This window comes from Panulirus ornatus, chromosome 8 (assembly GCF_036320965.1).
Source record: "Panulirus ornatus isolate Po-2019 chromosome 8, ASM3632096v1, whole genome shotgun sequence".
NCBI lineage: Eukaryota > Metazoa > Arthropoda > Malacostraca > Decapoda > Palinuridae > Panulirus > Panulirus ornatus.
Window position 1 is genome coordinate 536,711 of NC_092231.1, and position 18,850 is coordinate 555,560.

Consider the following 18,850-nt stretch of genomic DNA (forward strand, 5'->3'; position numbering starts at 1 on the left):
TACTACAGTAGCGTGACAGACACATACATACACACTGCAGTAGCGTGACAGACATATACATACATACTACAGTAGCGTGACTGACACATACATACTACAGTAGCGTGACAGACACATACATACACACTACAGTAGCGTGACAGACATATACATACATAGTACAGTAGCGTGACAGACACATACATACTACAGTAGCGTGACAGACACATACATACACACTGCCGTAGCGTGACAGACATATACATACATATTACAGTAGCGTGACAGACACATACACACTACACTAGCGTGACAGACACATACATACACACTATAGTAGCGTGACAGACATATACATACATACTACAGTAGCGTGACAGACACATACATACTTCAGTAGCGTGACAGACACATACATACACACTATAGTAGCGTGACAGACATATACAGACACACTACAGTAGCGTGACAGAGTGTGACTTAACCAGTAGTATGATGGTGGCCTGTCAGAGCGGTGTCGCACAGATAGTGTCATACCGGACATGTGGATGACGTAGCCTTGTTGGAGGACAATATAATATGATGGATGAATCAGTACGATGATGATGATCTGTTTCATATTCATCCGACAGGATGATTTGTCGTGTGACAAAGTAGGATAAATGGCTCTGTCATGTGTTATCATGAATTGCAAAAAATTGTCATGTCATCTGATGCCTTTGGATGACTGTGTTCTGTCACTTGATGAAGGACTATAATATCTTACTGTCATCGGATACAGTGTAGTGAGTGTGTGTCGTCATATGATGCAACACGATGAGTGTGATGACCCCATACGATGTAGTAGGGATGACTGTAGTCTTCATGTGACATGAAGGTAACACCACACGGAATTAAAGTACCCTAATTAAAACCCAAGAACCGATAAATTGAAAAAGGCCAAAAATATGATAGTTAAGCCTTCAACTGCTCTTAATAGTAAGTCATTTGCTTTGGGGAAAGTTCCATAGGATTAAAAGTTTGCCAGTTTACCTCTGATAATCAAGAAAAGGAAATGATTCTCTGCTCGGAAATTATCACTTGATTGATTTGGCGTCTGTGCTTGGCAAAGTTATAGAAACCATAATTCGAGACAAGATTGTAAATCGTTTAGATGATCAGCACTTAATAAATCGTTAATGTCTCTCAAATCTTCTTGATTACTCACATGATATAATGAACATGTTTGATGAAAATGAAGCAGCTGATATGATTTAGATTTTCAAACAGCATTCGATAAATCCCCCACATCAAAGGCTATTAGGGAAAATTTTAACCACTTTTGTTTTGTATAAGTAAATAGATTGACTGGCGGTGAAAAAAGGTAAATAACGGTTAAACTTCAGAATGATTAGAGGTAGTCAAACATGAGGATGGTTAGAGGTGACAAACTAAGTTCAAAATTAGAAAGGACAGGGTATTCAGTTACGGAGTGAGGGTACGACACTCTTCTTTCGCATAATCTATAATAATCAGGATGTTGAATATTCCCAGGTCCTGGTGACCAACTTGCCACAGTTGTCGATGACCCAGCCTAAATTCTTGCTTTTTACAGTATCATATTGCCATATTGTTCATGTCGTCCATATATACACATCTCTCTCTCATATATACACATCTCTCTCATATACACAGACACACCTAAGCCAGCAATTCCATGGCAATAGAAGCAAGCAGTTCACATGTATTCCCGAGTCATTATTCATATGTCATCGAACCTGTAATATATATACCGTAGGAGGTTGTCAGCCCTGGCTCATATGATGCTCGGAGTTGACAGTGAGAAGGAATAAATGATTTTACGTAATTGAGGCGCGAACTAGTAATGTGGGTAGTTACTGGATGTAGCTGAGTGTTGCAGTCTCTTCCCACGGTTGAAAGGCTTTGTACAAGTACATTTGATAGTAATCAAATTTCGCCGTAAATTCTAAGATTTGTCCGTATAATGTCATTAGCAGAATGGAGTTTTCTGTATTTTTGTTGTTTAAGAATACTATGATCATTAACTCCTTGTATTACCTCAAATATTGTGTATGTGCTTCTGGTAATGGCAGTGCAGAAGTGAGCACGGTCAGAGAACATGGCAAGAGATGAATGGGTGGTGAGAGTCGCAGGAATTAGCAAGAGGAGGAGGAGGAGGAAGAGGCCTAGGAACGTGTCAGTAACCTGACCTGACCTACTAGAAAAATGTTGGCAGTCAGTCATTGAGGGCAGAGAGGAAAAGTGGAGGTTGAGGGGAAGAGTGATGGGAAGGGGGCAGGGGATGGTGTATAAGGGAATTAAGGGGATGGGGAGAAGATGAATGAAAGGAAGGAGGAGCGAAGAAAATAATGGATGAAAAGGAAAAGGAAGAAGTAGTGTACCAACTGCAGAATGTAAGGGAAGACGTAACTTGGGCAGCCAGGCACGTCTCGTCTTGTTCAACAGCCAATGAAGAAAAATTCTGGAGTCTGGAAACACTGCAGCTCCAGCCATTTTCATACCCTACCACAACTGAAACATTTCTGAAGACACAGGCGAGCAATAGTTTATTTTCACGAGGGATTAAATGGATGAAATTTCAATACAGCTATTGGTTCATGCACGTTATGAGATCCTCGGAAACTGAAGTACCGAGTGCGATGGTATACTTCCTGGACAAGTGGTCAACTGTGGGATAACTAGCGATGTAACTGTCGACTTCTCTCCGTGGCAGATGTGTCATAGTGGTGAAAATGTCTTTATGTCTTAGATTTGATTAGTGAGATTTTATGTATGTATTAACTTGTAAAATCTAGACTTGCGATACATTTAGTTATTTACCCAAATCCGAGTGAAATGAGTTCAAACATTTAGTTTACGAAATGTGGAAGAGAACAAACATGTGGCTGATGAAGTACAATAAGAAGTAACTTGGTGCCTCTGCCAGTGCCGTTGCCGGGCTCTCCCCGCACTGGTGGTCCTTGTTGGAAACTTAACCTCTCGAATAGAACGGTACGATCCTTTAGCACAATGGTACAACGGTACGATCGTTTAGCACAGTGGTACGACGGTACGATCGTTTAGCACAGTGGTACGACGGTACGATCCTTTACCTCAATGTTACAATCTTTCAGCACGAATATAGCCCCAGGGTGTGCTTATCTGATCTTAAGGTTAGGTCAAAAGCTCTGCAACCCAGGAATATGATGATCTCATCCTTATCACTCAATTCAAAGGCTGTCATCATACACAGAGGTCATCATACTCAAAGGTCATCATACCCAAAGGTCATCATACTCAAAGGTCATCATACCCAAAGGTCATTATAAACATCATCATACCCAAAGGTCATTAAACCCAAAGATCATCATACTCAAAGGTCATCATACTCAAAGGTCATCATACCCAAATGTCATCATACCCAAAGGTCTTACCGTTTTATTCAAGGTGCTCATGAACTTCATCTAAATGTGTTCGACTTATATCTTTTTTTTTTTTTTAGATTTTTCTTTTTTTTTTTTTTGCTCTGGTAGAGTTCAAAGAATACCAGACGATAGTCACAGCTGAACCCGGGTCTTCCTAAGCCTAGGTCACACACCAGGTCACCAGGTCATGTTCAGACAGTTGCTCCTGGGTTGTTGTCCTCAGCATGTCATAAACCAGGTCGTGTGCATACGATACCCGCAGCTGCACATGGGTCGTCCTCAGCCCAGGTCATGAACCAATGCATGTCACGGCGAATCTTAATGTTGGAAGCGTCGGTGCCGGCCGGTGAGGTCGAACCATAGAGGCTCGAATTTTGATAGAGAGAGAGAGAGAGAGAGAGAGAGAGAGAGAGAGAGAGAGAGAGAGAGAGAGAGAGAGAGGAGATTTTGCGAGTACTTACGTATGGACATAGAACCACGAGATTTTGCCATGGTAGCAAGGCCAGCGCGAGAGAGCTGGACGGACGTTCATGTCACTTGTCTACATACATAAGTATAAACTGAATATCAGTTTCCAAGACTGTAACCATTGTGCTCCATTACTTGGTGAGGTTTGAACACCCAGAGGTGCTTTTGCTCGTACTTCTGTCTGTATCAACATTTGGCAGTATCCACAACCATGACAGTAGCATCTGCAGAGGTGAAAGCGATTGCAACAGTGTCACCAGAAGCTCCAGTGTTAACAAACAGTTTCACAGAGAACACCTTCAGTGGTAGCAAATGCAACAGTGGTAGCAACCAGAGCACTGACAAAATTAGCTGCAGTCATAGCAACAGCTTCATAGATAGGTACAAGGGCAGTGACAGCAACAGCATTAGTGACAGTCGCAACCGTAGTTATACCATCAGTAGTAACGGAACTTCAGTGACAGCAACAGCAAAGATGAAAGCAACATATAGAGCAACAGTAGCAGTAGAAGCATAGACAACAATAACTGTTACAACAGGAGCACTAACAGCAACGGCTGTGGTGCTAGCAATACCAACAGCAAACTGTGAAACAGGAAAAAATTCCGCGTCATCATTATTCATAATCATTAAGCAGTTATCACCTAGTATTTGATTTTAGTATTACTGAATCTCCAACACTTATATATATATATATATATATATATATATATATATATATATATATATATATATATATATATATATATATATATATATATATGTAATATTGCAAGGTTAACATTTTTATTAATAATCTCAGGACGGTACTGAGTAGAGAATTTACGCTCCTATTTCCATTTAGTGAACGAGGCAAGAAATGAAGTCTTTGGCATTTGAAGACGCACTGTGTTCAATCCGAGAAGCAATTGTAGCAGTGCGATAAATTTCATGTGAAAGGCAAGGATGTTTGGCCCCAGACATACATATCAAGTAGGTACGAGAAACTGCAGCTGGGTTTGCAAGATTTCGCCTTGGGTAATGTACACCGAAAAGCATTTAAAGGCAAGAGGGTAAACTTTATATATGTTATCCAGTGGTAATTATAGTCTGTTGATTATTTCAGTTCGCTTTCATTCTTTGGTGAAACCTGTTCATATAATCATCGTTACCATCTCGGAGTTGTTGATGGTGTAAGCTGTGTCCCTGACTACGGTCTTAATGGCGATCCTCTTTTAATACATTTGACTTTTTCCTGTCTCATGGTGACCTCTTTTTATTTCATGCACTGATCCTTTATTTGATCTATACACTAATCCTTTTCATACCACATGATGATCTTTTTCATTGCGCATTCTGAAAGTTATTTTACAAGGAGACGTGTTGTTCCATGTTTTTTTTATTTTTTCAACGCTGCCAGACAGGCTCCTCCGGTACCAGTTCGAACAAAGTCGCTCAGATCTTTAGATCCGAGTAGCTTTGAGCCGACCGTTCGAGCGGCTTGGCGACTAAGACAGCCACTTTCTGGCTCGCAACAGGTGGGACTAGACTAAAGCAAGCCCAATCGAACCCTTAGATTCGACCAGTTTCGAATCGCTGAAACATCCTTGTGGCTGGTTGGTTGTTCAATCTTTAGACCTATCCGCTGCCAAGATCTTGAAGGCCAACACCACGAAGCACCACCAAGGGTTTTAGATAACTAAGGCAGCATACACTCCCACTACGTTAGTGGCTCATACTTGGCGGCTGAAGCTGTTACCAGGCCTTCTGCAGTCACGACTGGATCGAATCAGATAAGGTCGAACCCTGCATTCGAGTAGCTTTGAAACGCTCGAGCAGCCAGGCGGTTAAGGCTGTCACGAGAGCGGTGGCCGGTAGACGACATTGGACTGTAGCAGTGAGAGGTTGTGGTTGCTGGAGGCCTTACGAACAGTGTAGTGAGCCATCAAGAGTATCAGGAGACAGAGCCTAGCGAGTCACTACGAAAACGTCTATGGTAAACCACCTGCTATTTCAGTTAACATCACCGTATTTTTTTTTTTCATTCCTTCTTGGTCTTTATTTCCAGTTTTACTGTGACCCTCTTTCATTCCATACAGCGGCCATCTCACTTTCCTGTTGCTGACAGATAACAGAAAAATAAACCCCAATCAAACGAATTTTTTTGAGAGAGATTTAAGCAGTGATGTAGTGTTCAGGGTCATGGTACCTCGTTTTAAACTTAATTTATTTTCATGATAAGCGCGAATATAGAACATCTGGTAAGTCATTGTTAGAATTATAAAAGAAAAGGAACTTGGGATGATGATTAGTAATGACTTGAAATACACAGTATGATAAATCGGTCTTAGATTTAATATGTGGAAATAAAGTTTAAGCAAAAGACAGACTGCTTGCTATAATCAGTGCCCTGATCAGCCCTAAGTCAGAATATGCCTCAATGCATAAGCAAAACGAACAAAAAAGTAACAGAACTACCATCTTTTTATAACTAGACCTTAACGAAGACAATATTTTTTTTGTAAAGAAACACAGACTCCGATGAAATTGAAATTTTGATAGCTATAGTAGTAATTTACATAATGATTAGGGGTAATTTCAGATCAGATATCTACAGTGACCAAAAATAATCATGAAATTAAAGGGGAGATGTAATACAAACGCAGGCAAAAATTTCTTCTCCAGTAGAGTTGTAGAACACTGGAATAAACCATCACCAGTTATTATGAAGGCGAAAATTATCGTTAAATTGAAGACTTGGACAGACAACTACTTTTTGATCAGGGAATAGCCTGTTTAGAAATGACTGTGATGACATACTTCATACTGTGATGACAGACATACTTCATCTTTTTCACAGATTAGTGGCTTAAATACTTGATTAGTTTAGCGCTTCTTATCGACACAAGCTTTGGATAATGGCAACGTATGTTTTAGTGGCTTTTTAAACTTTTTTTTTCTGCGTTCGTTTTGTTTAGAAAATGCTTAGAGAATTTGGAAAATGTTATGTAATAGACTATATTAGGTAAGGTGATAAGCTTATGCATTTTAGGAAAAATATAAGATCATTGAAAAAGTAGGTAATACACTTGGTAGAATCATGTGAATCGACGAAACTTTACTGAACGTCACCCAGGTAGCCACGAAATCATGCAAGTAACCATTACAGTCGTCCCCTGCTGGGGATCTCGCTAAGTAACCATTACAGTCGTCCCCTGCTGGGGATCTCGCTAAGTAACCATTACAGTCGTCACCTGCTGGGGATCTCGCTAAGTAACCATTACAGTCGTCCCCTGCTGGGGATCTCGCTAAGTAACCATTACAGTCGTCACCTGCTGGGGATCTCGCTAAGTAACCATTACAGTCGTCCCCTGCTGGGGATCTCGCTAAGTAACCATTACAGTCGTCCCCTGCTGGGGATCTCGCTAAGTAACCATTACAGTCGTCCCCTGCTGGGGATCTCGCTAAGTAACCATTACAGTCGTCCCCTGCTGGGGATCTCGCTAAGTAACCATTACAGTCGTCACCTGCTGGGGATCTCGCTAAGTAACCATTACAGTCGTCCCCTGCTGGGGATCTCGCTAAGTAACCATTACAGTCGTCACCTGCTGGGGATCTCGCTAAGTAACCATTACAGTCGTCCCCTGCTGGGGATCTCGCTAAGTAACCATTACAGTCGTCCCCTGCTGGGGATCTCGCTAAGTAACCATTACAGTCGTCACCTGCTGGGGATCTCGCTAAGTAACCATTACAGTCGTCCCCTGCTGGGGATCTCGCTAAGTAACCATTACAGTCGTCCCCTGCTGGGGATCTCGCTAAGTAACCATTACAGTCGTCCCCTGCTGGGGATCTCGCTAAGTAACCATTACAGTCGTCCCCTGCTGGGGATCTCGCTAAGTAACCATTACAGTCGTCACCTGCTGGGGATCTCGCTAAGTAACCATTACAGTCGTCCCCTGCTGGGGATCTCGCTAAGTAACCATTACAGTCGTCACCTGCTGGGGATCTCGCTAAGTAACCATTACAGTCGTCCCCTGCTGGGGATCTCGCTAAGTAACCATTACAGTCGTCCCCTGCTGGGGATCTCGCTAAGTAACCATTACAGTCGTCACCTGCTGGGGATCTCGCTAAGTAACCATTACAGTCGTCCCCTGCTGGGGATCTCGCTAAGTAACCATTACAGTCGTCCCCTGCTGGGGATCTCGCTAAGTAACCATTACAGTCGTCCCCTGCTGGGGATCTCGCTAAGTAACCATTACAGTCGTCCCCTGCTGGGGATCTCGCTAAGTAACCATTACAGTCGTCCCCTGCTGGGGATCTCGCTAAGTAACCATTACAGTCGTCCCCTGCTGGGGATCTCGCTAAGTAACCATTACAGTCGTCACCTGCTGGGGATCTCGCTAAGTAACCATTACAGTCGTCACCTGCTGGGGATCTCGCTAAGTCGTCTGTTTACATTCGGCACCGGATGATCCTCGTCGTATTTTGATGAGATTTTTTTTTTTCTAAATGAAGATAATTCGTTATTGCTATTGGGATTAGGATAGGTTTTCATTGGTTCTTTTTTTTTTTTTTACAACAGTATTCGTTGCTTTACCTTAAATAACCCAATATTTTCCCAGGTCAGTTTATGTGATATTAAGTAAGTGTTCCCGGTAATGCTCAACTGGTATGTTCGTAACCATAACTTTCATTATAAAGCACTTAAGTCATAAGTAACTATTGCCCAACCTTAGTTTTGATGTGGAGCTAAATTAATAGATTACCACTTGTATTTCCCCGGTACTTCTGCCGGCTGAGACCAGATCAGATTATGTTTATCATTCATGCTGGTTCTCAAGAAATCTATTAAAATTCTATCTTTGTACTGTTTGGTGTTCCGTGTTAGCTATCATCCTGCCAGCTAATGTGTAGGAAGGAGCGGTGAGCGAGCTGAGTCTTGCTATCCTTATCCATGTGTACATGTCAAGATTATAACTTACTATTACTGTCTTGACTCGGATAACCTCGCCATTAACCATCAGGTCGTTTGTAATTTGTTTTATGACTCGTACACGATGTCATCCCTGCTGTAACTCGTTTATGTATGACGTTTTTCGGACATAGATTTTGGTTTTGACGATGCGGCTCTTTTGTATGGTGGAGTGACCTTTAATATGGCCTTTAAAGGGTCAGGCTGAAGGCAAAGCCATCATATTTAAGGAATGCACCTTATGCTCAAGGGTCGTTCTCCTATGCTTCAGGTGTTACGTATCGATAGGAATAGTTAATAATTGCCAGACAGTGAGTTTGGATTGGTGGTGGGGCCTCGGGAGAAAGGAATTGCTCCTGATAAATTTTGGAATTAATCGAATGTTTACCCAAGTAAATTAGACTGTCGCTCACTAGATGGTGCGATTACTGAGCAGAGGCTTAGCGCGCTTCGACTGCAAATCCTGATTAAAATACGTTCGGGAAACTATACGTTTGGTAGTGACGTATTAAACCTAAACGTCACTGTACAAAATCACTTTGTTTCTGTAACTCGTCTACATTTTCTTGTAGTTCAAGAAAAGAAAATCTTCAGAAACTGAATCAGGTTTTGGATTCCTTGTTGGTTCCACAGAACTCAGTGGTCATTGGATCCAGCTTATAAAGGAACCCTTGTTAGAATGAGTGCCTCTCCCCCCTGCCCGACCCTCCCTTAGGTCGTGGTCGGTGATCCTACCCGACCCTCCCTCAGGTCGTGGTCGGCGGATGAGCAATGCTTGAAGTTGTCTGGAGAAACTTTGTCACACATTTCTTACGTAGAGGAAGTTATCTGGCAAGTTTGGTGCAACTGCTTTGGCTGTTGCGAGGACCAGAAGCCATCCTCTGTTGTTGACGGTTCAGGATACATGGTAGGGACCATCCTCTGTTGTTGACGTTGGTTGTTCTTCCATCTGCTTGTAAAGTAACAACGGGTGTGAGAAAAGTGAGGTTGTGGTTAACGTTGAAGATTTGTATAATAATTGTTTAGCGTTGCTCTGTGATAATGACTAATGGGAGAGAATTGAGAATTTGTATATGAATAAGTTCTGGCAGGATTTCGGTTACAACGAATATGGTAATCTTAGACATGTCGCTGGTAAATAGCAATTTGTAGATACTAGATGAAATTCTGTAATTTTAAGTTTGATGTCACGAGAATATTTTGATGCTTCAGGAAATTATGCTAATGAGCGAGTTGATATAAGTGACGCGTTGTTGTTACTTTACGATGCATTGAACACTTCTGGTATAAGATATTGGCAAGGAGCCACGTCAACTCACGGGTTAAAACTGTATTGAGAAACAAACTCCAGCAGTTGTGAAGAGGTCGAAGTCACTGCTTCAGCACTGCCCTCAACACCACCTGCAATGAACGTCAAGTTTCCAGGGATAAACAGACTTGAGACGGAATGTTGACAGCAGTCGAGTCAAGTGTTTGTGTAATTACCGGCTCGTATGGGAGGTGGTGTGTACCTGTGTGTTTGGGGGGAGGAGGGAGGTGGAGGACGTAGCCTCACCAGCAGAGAGCAGGACATGAGGCACCAGCCGCCTACCCCCCACCCCAGCCGGTCCCCCCCTCCCCCTCCTCATCAGCTCAAGTGTTGACCCGCCAGCCACGCCTTTGTCCTCACCCCCACCTTCAGGCCCACCACACCGGCTGGGGGAAAGGGAACTTCCGTCTCCCCCACTTGTTTATGACACACACAACCCCCTGCCCACCATCACTCCACCACCTGCCCACTATCAACATACCATCAACCCACAATTAACATTTCATCATCCCACCACCTGCATACCATCAACTCACCATCAACATACCATCACCCCACCACCTGTCCACCATCAACATACCATCACCCCACCACCTGTCCACCATCAACATACCATCACCCCACCACCTGCCTATCGTCACCCCTCCGCCTGCCCACCATCAACATATCACCACACCACCTGCCCACCAACAGCATACCAGCATATCCACCATCACCTTTACTCCTGCCCACTATCATACCACTTCTTACCAATTATTATTAGTCCATCAGTTGCCTATCATGAGCCTCCCACCTGACATCAACCCACATCGTGACCACTATCCACCCTCCACTTACCTATTGTCAACCTGCCATCAGCCCACCACTTGCCCACCGTCACCCCATCATGTGCCCAACACACACACACACACACACACACACACACACACACACACACACGTGCTTCATTGTATAGTGGTTAGCGTTACTGGCCATGAGTCAGCGCGAGTCGGCCAAGAGTCGTAACCGCACGGGTCGAATTCTGCCAGGGCGTGGCAGTCGGCCCATACCCAACCTAGGCTTCTTTCTGCACTCTGGGGCTGGTCGATAATTAGGTATTTGGCTTAAACTGGTGCATGTGTATTTGTGTAATTATTTGTATTGTTTAGGAAGTTTATCATTTTTATGGTCTCATCTCTTGAACGTTCTCTGTCATACAACTGTAAGTTGACGTATGCTGCCTGCATTTACAGTGTCCTCAGATATTCTGTTCGTTTCATCCATCACTTGTACCATAAAGTCCTTCTTTACATCTTTTAAAAAGTTTCTTGGTTAATTTCATGTTATGTCCTCTGCTTGCTCTATCCCTACATCTCTGTACAAGTGTTCACTGTCCACATCATTGATCCGTTTTAAAGTTACACGCCATTTTCATGGTTTAGTAATTTTGAAGGATTTTCATGATAAAGTTTTTAATGTAATTCTGGTTTTGATATTGTTGAGTCTACAAACATTTTCCTCCTATTGCTGAGTATTGCCCCTGGCTGAGTCGACCTGCAGAGATGGTCAGGGAAAACACGAGCACGAATATCTCTGAACATTTTGAACAGAGTTGTCCGACATTGTTTGTCAAGAGGTATATGGAAGCTCTCTGTCTCTCCCAAATTTGTTGTATATTTGATTCACTGCTTGAAATATGGTAACAAGGGCCTAATTCGAGAAACTTTTTCTTGATACAGTGGGATCACTGCCTCTCTCGCCACTTGTCGCAGTGGGATCACTGCCTCTCTCGCCACTTGTCGCAGTGGGATCACTGCCTCTCTCGCCACTTGTCGCAGTGGGATCACTGCCTCTCTTGCCACTTGTCGCAGTGGGATCACTGCCTCTCTTGCCACTTGTCGCAGTGGGATCACTGCCTCTCTTGCCACTTGTCGCAGTGGGATCACTGCCTCTCTTGCCACTTGTCACAGTGGGATCACTGCCTCTCTTGCCACTTGTCACAGTGGGATCACTGCCTCTCTTGCCACTTGTCGCAGTGGGATCACTGCCTCTCTTGCCACTTGTCGCAGTGGGATCACTGCCTCTCTTGCCACTTGTCGCAGTGGGATCACTGCCTCTCTTGCCACTTGTCGCAGTGGGATCACTGCCTCTCTTGCCACTTGTCGCAGTGGGATCACTGCCTCTCTTGCCACTTGTCGCAGTGGGATCACTGCCTCTCTTGCCACTTGTCGCAGTGGGATCACTGCCTCTCTTGCCACTTGTCGCAGTGGGATCACTGCCTCTCTTGCCACTTGTCACAGTGGGATCACTGCCTCTCTTGCCACTTGTCGCAGTGGGATCACTGCCTCTCTTGCCACTTGTCACAGTGGGATCACTGCCTCTCTTGCCACTTGTCGCAGTGGGATCACTGCCTCTCTTGCCACTTGTCGCAGTGGGATCACTGCCTCTCTTACCACTTGTCACAGTGGGATCACTGCTTCTCTTGCCACTTGTCACAGTGGGATCACTGCCTCTCCTGCCACTTGTCGCAGTGGGATCACTGCCTCTATTGCCACTTGTCGCAGTGGGATCACTGCCTCTCTTGCCACTTGTCGCAGTGGGATCACTGCCTCTCTTGCCACTTGTCGCAGTGGGATCACTGCCTCTCTCGCCACTTGTCGCAGTGGGATCACTGCCTCTCTTGCCACTTGTCGCAGTGGGATCACTGCCTCTCTTGCCACTTGTCGCAGTGGGATCACTGCCTCTCTCGCCACTTGTCGCAGTGGGATGACTGCCTCTCTTGCCACTTGTCGCAGTGGGATCACTGCCTCTCTTGCCACTTGTCGCAGTGGGATCACTGCCTCTCTTGCCACTTGTCACAGTGGGATCACTGCCTCTCTTGCCACTTGTCGCAGTGGGATCACTGCCTCTCTTGCCACTTGTCGCAGTGGGATCACTGCCTCTCTTGCCACTTGTCACATTGGGATCACTGCCTCTCTTGCCACTTGTCGCAGTGGGATCACTGCCTCTCACTTCTGGATCCTTAGTTTGTAAACAATGAAGACTTTGATAACCCCGTTGACTGGTATTAGCCGTTTTGTCAGATTTTTGACTGTTGACATAGTGATCAGTGTGACGACTCCGTTTTGCCAAGGTGTTCTGCCTGACTGTGACGTACACAGTGTGACGACTCCGTTTTGCCAAGGTGTTCTGCCTGACTGTGACGTACACATTTTTTTTTGTGAATTCTGAGCAAATTAAACATGTCGACGGTAGAAAGATTTAATAAACTTACTGTCTTGAGCAAGTCATTAAGCAAGTGAGCGAAATGTGCATAGGAAGATTACGGTATGTTACGGTAATGTGTGGTCACTGTGACGGTATGTCACGGTAATGTGTGGTCACTGTGACGTGTTATGGTAATGTGTGGTCATTGTGACGGTATGTTACGGTAGTGTGTGGTCACTGTGACATGTTACGGTAATGTGTGGTCACTGTGACATGTTACGGTAATGTGTGGTCACTATGACGATATGTTACGGTAATGTGTGGTCACTGTGACGGTATGTTTCGGTAATGTGTGGTAAATATGACGGTATGTTACGGTAATGTGTGGTAAATATTACGGTATGTTACGGTAATGTGTGGTAAATATTACGGTATGTTACGGTAATGTGTGGTAAATGTGACGGTATGTTACGGTAATGTGTGGTAAATATGACGGTATGTTACGGTAATGTGTGGTCACTATCCTAGAATTGGCACGTTGTCGTTAGATATTCGTCAGTATGACATCTTTTCAAATCTTTCCTATATATTACCGCTTACCGTTCCTAGCTGTTCCATCATCTTTACAAGACGTCCATGTGTACACTTTGCTAGTGTCTTTACCTTCATTTGTTGTAGTCGTACACCACAGCAGAGGATCCATCATGGCCTCAGATGACGGGTGTGCGAGACGTGTCAGTTGATGATGATGAAGGTCTCCGTGTAAGATGTTCCGTGTGGGTGAGGTGATACCATGTGATCAACTCTTGTCAGTACGCTTCTGACCTTTCGCTAATAAGATGGTAACAAGTCAGGGATATTCGTCATAAGTTTTATTACTAAAGCTAAAAGGAAAGGGATTTTCGAGGGAATATTTATGTTCAGAGGTGAAATCCAAACTCTTTTGTCAAGAGGTCACGGTGACCAGCAGTGTTCACCGCTCAACGATTGTGGCTGGCCATGGTAAGGTTCCGTGATGGTGGTGTGCTGGTGCCTGAGTCTGCAGCTTGGACAAGAATAGTTCACCAGACGGGCAGTGTTGATGCTGGTTCTCTTTATTCCTCGGTGAAGGTTACTTCATTTGTGTATTGTTGTGAGATGGGAAAAAGTTAAGTTCTGTAGTTTTCTAAAACTATTTACCAAAGTTTTTTCACTAATAATACGTTGTATTTTGAGACCAAGATTAGTTAACTGATGTAAGGCATGTATTTTGGACAGCATTCACCGTACATCTAAATGTTAACAATATCTTGAGAATACGACGTACTCGCAGCAGTTCCTTTCGATATTTTGGGAAGCTTCTTCTCTAAGATTTTAGAATTCCTTGTTGATCTCTGTCTGTGGTCGTCCTCGTCGTTCCTCACAGGATAGTGTATGATGTACATCGTTAAGTTTCATAGTTCTGTTCCTCATAGAAGTTGTATTGGGTATAGAAGAGGAGGGTGTAGGCTCTTGCAACATGACCGATGTTGTATTGCATGTGTTCTGTTTGTTCTCCAGTGTGTATGCAATTTATCTTTGTAATGGAACTAAGGAGAAAAGATATTCCCATTCGAAGAAGATACCATGATTGTATATTTGTTTCTAATTCGTGGAAGTTAATTTCCATCTTTAAACCGTGTTTAAGGTTTCACCTAAATAGTAGCTTCTTTTTTGCTTCGTTTCTTCCTATAGACAGAGTGGGACACAATGAGACGAGTCCAAACTTTCGGTCGTGAGTAGTTAGTGCTCGTGTTGCTGTTATTGCATTTCTGTGAAAGGACATTGGTCCAGAAGTCTGGTTCTTAGGCAGAACTCACTATCATGGTGTAATGACCTCGCGAACTTTAGTATTATGGTGGGAACTCAGGTATGTACAGACACGGGCATCATTATTTAGGAGGACGTGTTTTGGTTTGTGGTGATTTTTAGTTAAGCGAACTTAGGTACATTATTTTCTTGAATTTTTTTTTCATCTAAAATTGTTTCTTCTGTTCGTAGTGGTCCCTTTGTACTTTGTTCCTGACTTATGCTTTTCCCGACTTGTATGTGTCACTGAAAGTTCTTGGTTTTCATTATATTGAATATAATCAGAATCGCCACTTCTTCAGACGTAGGTTTTTCTTCGCTGAGTGACTTGCAGCTGCCTAGATGACGACTGTTCGCTACCGTCTCTTATAAAGAAAGCCCTGCTCTCGCTCCAGTTGGCGCCTTTTGCATTTTTCTCACTGGTACGTGTCTTGTGCATGTTTCAGATGCTCCTGAGGTCAGTCTTTCTGGAAATTCGTGTTTTTGACACTGGGAGGAGCGATTTCTGCGTGGACGCAAATGTTTCATTATTTTCTGCCATGTTTACGTTTATTGCTGAAATTATTCCAATCAGTTTTACTAAATGTGTTGTATACCTCTGTATTTAGTAATTTGTACTGCGGTATTCATTAATGTAAACCGCTGTATTTATTGGTGTACTGCTACATTTGTTGTGTACTGCTTTATCCATTGATGTGTACTGCTATATTTATTGATGTTTAATGATATTCCTGTACATGTTAAGACAATGAACGTGTCTGTCATCTACAGTATTAATGTTCTTGGTATGTGTCGTAACATCCATGTTGTCAACGCTGTAGAAGCAAGGACTGTTTCCCATTATTTTACAAATGTCTGCCGTACATAGTTTTATTTCTGTGGATGTTTATGTAAAGGTTAGAGTTGTGCTGTCGTTCAGGCTGTGTCTAATCTGTTTTCGTCCGTGTGTGAGCACTGCCACCGAGTCTTGAGAACACGCAGGAATAAACAGCTGTTAGATGCATGATGAAATGGTGCTCCATGACACACTATGCCACCTGCATTCCAGTTTAGTCATCGAGACTGAGATGAGAACTGATGGAACTATTGTAGGAGTATAGCAGAAATATCTGTTAAGTTGCATGGCCAAGGTGGAAAATAAAATAAGTTACAGGTTAAACCTTTTTACTTTTTTTTTTCTTACGTTGAAGGCTCCAGTCACGGGCAAAAGTCCACATCAAGGCCGGGCCTTAATTGAAAAATGAAAAGGTTAATGAAAGGGGAAAAGACGAGGGAAAGTATTTACGAAGTTTGGAGTAAGTGAAAAATCTGTTTTAGAATATCGTCATAGTTGTCACGACAGACACGAGAGGGTAGAGATTTCTGGAGCTTCGAGTTGTAGGGGGAGAGAGAGTTATTAGCAGCTGTATAAGGTTAATTCTCAAGTTACGACCAAGGTTCAAATGTGGTATCTGACGGACGAATGGAAAGATCACAAATGGCAGAGGTCCAAGGGAGCTGCCATGTTAGAAGGGCGATAGAGAATTTTTTCTTGTATGTTTTTTGAAAACTTTCATAATCCACGATGACTCATCGCAACGATGGCCCTCCGTATTGTGTAATAGATCACAGAGCATCGAGGACAACATAGAACCCGTAATGTGTTATATGAATTGCTGTATTTTGATCCCAGAGAGCTCACAATAGTGGAGTTCTGAACGCTGATAGCCGTGGAGACTGGGCGTTTATAGCCGTGGAACCTGGTTGTTTATAGTGGTAGAGCCCCGAGCCATCATAGCGATGGATCCCCAGGTTTTCATAACGATAGATACCAGACGCTGAAAGAGGTGGAGATGAGGTGCTCTGTGGAGCCCCATATGCTGCAGCAGTGAGCCACGAGTGCTCCAGCAGTGAAGCAATCAGGGAAGGTAAGCTTTATATTTTCCGTGCGAGATTTATTTGTAATGCATAAAAAAATTTAACTTCCGCTGTTTTCTTTTATCTATTCTTATTATACAGCGAGCTATTTATAGTGACTTGATTTCACTGCACCAGTTTGCAGGTCAGAGGCTCTGTCACCATTTAGGAAGTCGTCTGTGTTATTGAAAGCTTGCATAAACTTCGTGCCCTTTAAAAATGCTTGAAATTCTGGGCAGTATCTGCTAGTTGAGTCAGTGTTTATGTCCTGGTGGTGTTGTAGACTTGCCCTCCTCTTCTCTCCTGAACTGAAAATCTATTTTATTTTTGTATTTGTGGTGCAGGTTTAGGTGACTCCGCAGGGCACGCCCCTGGAGGATAGCATGTCGACCCCTGCGCTACCGAGGGGGCTTCCCTCCCTCACCGGGACCCTACTGAATGTTGGGAAAATATTTTAGAGTCGTCGTCCCCCGCAGGAAATTGTCTTTATTTGATTTTATGTCCCGCTGTTTTGTAGTCTGAGGGTCGGCCGCGGTGGCCGGGTGCCCCGGGTGATACGTCCTGGGCCATCCGTCAGGATCTCCTCCTGCGGTATTAGGGTCATGTCCTCAATCCAGGTTTGTGCACGCTGCTGCATCCAGACTCACATTTTAGGCTGATAAATCAGCAGCACTTGAGAGGGTTAGCACTTAAACTTGGTCCATATTTAAGCAAAAATCCAGAAGGGATGTGGCTAATATTTACAACTCTTCCAGCCAGTAGGAAGATCAGTAGTTAATGGGCGTGGCCACAGCCACTCCATCTGCCCCACGGGAGGGAGGGAGGCATGCAGGCTGTCCTATCCCATGTGAGGTGCATGTGGAGCGCTGCTGCGGCTCCTGCAACACGTAAGGATTGTTGTTTACGACTTGGCAGATGGTACCTCAACCCCACCTGTTTCGCTGGCTGTTAAATATGTCTGGTTACACTGATTTTGTTCATATTTCATACTATGTTTCTAGGTGGAGGTAATTAATCGTACCTCGCCAGGAATTTGAAGGCGCATATAGTGTTACCTTGTCTGTCTGTTAGCGTGTGCGTACGTACAGTACATACTGTACTTACGAACGACGGAGGTTTAGTGTTGACACTTCGGTTGGTTATTGATTCATGTTTATCTTCACTGGGATTAGTGTGAGGTGAACGGGTTTATGTCTGGTATTGTACCAGTCATACCAGTCCTGTGGCCATACCTTCACTAACAGCAGTGGCCTCTTTGATAATGATGGATATTACGGACCAGGATATGACGCTCTTTATCGAATTTTTGTGCTTACGATGCTACTGTTGTAACCCCATTATACATACATTAAAGCATATGGTTTTGGCTGAAGTCCTTTCACGAGTGTAAAGAAACTGATAGTGCTAAGCCTTTGCCTTTATGGTATTACAATACTTTTCTCTTGTTTTCTAAGTTGAAATGAATATTCCATTATTTTCGCTCATAATGATCTATCCTGATTTGCATTTCTTCATTTTGCTTTTAGGACTTAGCTGAAGTTAGACTTCACTAAAAAAGACCATATCATTATTACTGGTTTACTAGAAGACTTTCTTTATTTATAAACAGTTTTGACTTCATTGTCTCAATGAATTCTACGGATGAAAGTCCATAATTTTTGGTATCTGCAAGGGATATAAATCTGGTTTGTTTGTGCCTGAATCAAATACAAGATGAATAACAGTATGAGATGCAAGTACAGTTCCTTGTGCAGTAACCACAACCAGTTGTAATCTGCTAATCAAGTTTTTTTTTTTTCGTTTTGTTTT

The 18,850-nt window shown here is 43.3% G+C and overlaps 1 protein-coding gene across 5 annotated transcripts in view; it reads left to right on the forward strand.

Moving 5' to 3' along the window:
• alpha-Man-IIb (alpha-Mannosidase class II b) overlaps positions 1-18,850 on the forward strand; it is a 1,285,879-nt gene that overhangs the window by 331,693 nt on the left and 935,336 nt on the right. The window contains exon 1 of one of the 5 annotated variants that reach the window (XM_071663885.1): positions 5,721-5,847. The exons of the other annotated variants lie outside the window; for them this stretch is intronic. The gene's annotated coding sequence lies outside the window, so the exon portion shown is untranslated. Of the gene's footprint in view, positions 1-5,720; positions 5,848-18,850 lie in introns of those variants that run through there. 5 annotated transcript variants of the gene reach the window in all.